The sequence below is a fragment of the Rhagoletis pomonella genome, unplaced genomic scaffold (assembly GCF_013731165.1).
Source record: "Rhagoletis pomonella isolate Grant_MI unplaced genomic scaffold, Rhpom_1.0 Rhpom_scaffold_00514, whole genome shotgun sequence".
Taxonomy (NCBI): Eukaryota; Metazoa; Arthropoda; class Insecta; order Diptera; family Tephritidae; genus Rhagoletis; species Rhagoletis pomonella.
The window spans coordinates 10,665-14,615 of NW_023459068.1; positions in this window are offsets into that span (position 1 = coordinate 10,665).

The following is a 3,951-nucleotide window of genomic DNA, read 5'->3' on the forward strand; positions in this document are numbered from 1 at the left end:
TGTAAGCATGTGAATTAAGTTATAATCTACTGCATTATTTTTAAGCAAACATATGAATTAATAAACAAGTGAATATTTAATGTAAATCAATAATTTGTCTTCTTATTTTAATATATATTTAATACTAACCAATTTCTTTCGTGTGGCGCAACGCCTCGCCGACTGTTGATCTTGCTCCTTACAGCTATTCGTTTGTAATAAGTGCCCCTGTTTTAATTCGAATGTAATTTCTTTGGAATCATCTTCTCACAGTGCGTAGTAGAATAATACAAACAAGAATTTAACTATGAATTCATATTTAACTACGGAAATCATATCGTTTGAAATTATGCAACTTGGAAAATCAAAATTTTTCTGTACGAATTTGGATTTCCACGAAAATAATTAGTTCCCCGAAAAAATATTCAAAGTTATCAAGATTTTAACTATAGAGTCATGATACAATTATTGCATCATACTAAAGGGTCAGTGGCCCAAGCGGGTTTAAACTTGCTAACTAAGCATCGTGAATATGAGAATCGAAAGTTTTAACTCTCCTTGTTGTTAACCCAATAAACACTAAAAAAAATATTTCTCCAACCTTGGAGAAATTCATAGTTCTCAAGTTGATATCCAACACCATTCTCCAACTCATCTCTAACCGACGCGCAGATACGTAATAAGTGATAGAGAAACGAATATTTAATTGCCAAGTGAAAACCTAAAGCTGCATATATAAAGAGGAAAACTACCAACAAAAAGTAAATAATCTTCAAAATATCTTCAAATAATCTTGAAAGATAATAAAACGCCAAGTGAATCAAGTAATTTTACTGTCGGACTGTATACTGTGAAGTGAATTATTGTAATACTACATAATACAAAAGGAGTAATAAAATGAAAAATTAATGTTTAAATTCATCTATGTATGTCTTTTCAATCAAAAAGGTATAAGGTATTTTACTATTTCAATTTCAGTATTTCAATGATATGTTTGAGACCAATTGGAGAATTACATTGGACTTCAAGTTGAGAACTAGCAATTTATCAACTTGAGAAACAGTCCTTTTTTCATACAAAGAAAAATGCCCTTTTTGTTGAGAACGCTATGATCTTCCACTTGAGGTACTGTTGAGAAACAACGTTGGAGATTTGAGAAATACCTTAGTTCCCAACTTAACCTCAAGTTGAGCTCAAACCTAAATGTTTATTTTGTAACTAAGAGTTTACCTGGGCTCGAATCGTCACATACGATATCGTATTACTCGTCACGTAAAAACACACTTTCTGGATTATGACATATGTACGTGAACGTACTCTTTATCCCATTCAGCTTATACGGCCGACATATCACGTAATTTTCTTTCGTATGGTTTTCGATCCGTAAACGGATGTTACGATTCGAGCACTGGTCTTCAAAGTGACGCAGGAAGACTACACAAGTTATTATCCCGATCTTTTAAATTAGCGCATTCATTGGACAGCGGAATATTTGAGCAGGAATCGCTGAACGGAGTCGTATCATCAAGCTATGATCAAACGCGAATTCTGGTCACACAAAGCCTTTCTTATAGATATTGCACAGCAAATAGTTTAGCTGTTGGAGTGATAGTCTTTGCCAGATATAATGAACTTTCATACTCCCCGGAACACAGCTATGTACGGGTCTCGGTATAGACTGACGATGTGGTGCGGAAGAGTTTTCAAGTTTCTCCTGACTGTTTACAACAACTCACATTTGGAGAAGATAATAAGAGCCGCAGAACTGTATCGCTCAGGCACAAAACTTTACAAGAGCGCGCAATTGTTGGCGTATGTTCACGACATCGACATCATCGGTAACATCAGTTTGGATAAGAAAGCGAAGCGATTGGGTCTGGTGGTCAACGAGGGCAAGACGAAGAAATTCCTGCATCACACATACATTCGCGTCTTAGCGCCCACGTCAGTGTTGATAGTTACAAATTTGAAAAGGTAGACGACTTCGTCAGCCTTGAAATCCAACGGAGAATCAGATTTCTCAACAAGTGCTACTTTTTACTAAGAAGTAAAAGTCCTCTCGCCTCGTTGTACAAAAATCACACTCCCGTGCTGGTGTATGGCTCGGAGGCATGGATAATGAAAACATCTGATGAACGCGTTGGCGATTGCGAATACCATAGACAATTTAACGATGAGCGGTATGAGTTCTACAACGATATAGACATAGTGCAGCAAATAAAATCCAGCGGCTACGCTGGCTAGGTGATGCCGTTCGAATGGGCAGAAACGCTTCAGCTCTGAAAGTATTCAACGCGGGTTGTTGTTTTGGACTCGGCTGAAATCGCTTAGGCCGTTGCAGCGTCAATAAAGAAGAAGAAGAGGCAGTGGAAGATTCCCCATATATTTGGTGACAAAAAGGAAAAAACGTACTCCGATTTTGATGAAAATTGGTACGTGGTATACTTTTGCCTTCTTTTTATTTAGCACTATAACCGGTTGTCGGTTTGCGCCGAGGCCGAAAAGATTCACCAGCTGTTCATCACAAGTGCGGACAGGTTCTCCTGCACTTGGTCCTTTCATTGAGTTCGTGGGCGCCCTTGCTTTCCAGTGTAATCGTTGTTGTTGTTACAACAACCCCTCCCAGATAGGTTGATATCTCACTCCACCAACGCCAGTGTAATCGTATTTTTATGCGCTTAACTATGTCCATACAAGCGTTATTCTTCGCATTATCTCCAAGCTGACATTATTTGTGGTATATTAGACAAAGCCCTTCACTATTTCAAAGTTATGAGTGCGAACAGTGACGTGTGTACCAATACGTGACGACTTCTTATGTGTTTCCAGTAATTGGTCTTGTACTCGTTCACCAACCCCTTATATTCTTTTTTAAACCCGAACGCACTTGTGCATAGGGTATTATAACTTTGTTCGTATAACGGTTGTTTGTAACAGCCTAAAGGAATCGAGATAGATATAGACAAATGTATACATAAATGATCAGAATGAAAATAGAAGTCGATTTGGCCATGTCTGTATGTCCGTCCGTCCGTCCGTCGGTCCGTGTACACGATTATTCGAGCAAAAATTTAGATATCTCAACGAAATTTGGTATATAGGTTGCCCTTTATCCAAGGTAGGTTGCTATTGAAAATGGGCGAAATCGGACTGTAACCACGCCCCCTCATATAACGGTATTTGCGAAAAATGCAAAAACTATGATATTTCAGTAAATATTTGATCCAATTTGTTGAAAATTCGTATGTGAAGTAGAATTTTGGTACAAAATAATATCATTATGAAATCTTTAGAAAAGGGGCGTGACCCCGCCCACTTATGATGAAATACTATATCTAAGTAGCCGCTTCACTTATCCTAGTAGTTAGTAGCTTTAAGCAGCCTTATTGCTGTTCTCACCTGGTCTTGGTCAAGTGAATGAAAGTGGGCGTCGCCCCTCTACATTGGTTCGGGTTCTTTTTCATCAATCGCGCCAGTGCCGCCATTCAAAAGCATTGAGAAGTGTTCACTTTATACTCTGGCTATTTGTGACCAGATTTCCATCCTTATGTCTACAGGAAGGGGCCCGGGTCTTGAAACCACTTCATTGCTGCCTTATTTTCTAATTAAATTTTGAAGCCGCATTCCTGTCTGACAGCGTCTCAAGCTTTTCGCGTTCAAGCCTTTCGTTTTTTTCTCTTCGGACAGTACATACAGAGTTTTCAAATATTTCGACACCTCCGCCACCTAGCGGATCTTTCATATTGCATTGTCATCGGGTTCTGAGCTAATTTTGAAGTGTCCCAGTCTCTAGGCCATCAAGAAGTTGGTTAAAAATTGATTTCAAGATTAGATAACACACAGGCAAAACACAATAAAAGCTTATAAAAAAACCCTGAGAGAAAAGTTTTACCCATGATTCAATAATAAATAATATTATTGAATCATGAGTTTTACTTGCATATGTATGATGAGAAAGTGAAGTAATCTTTC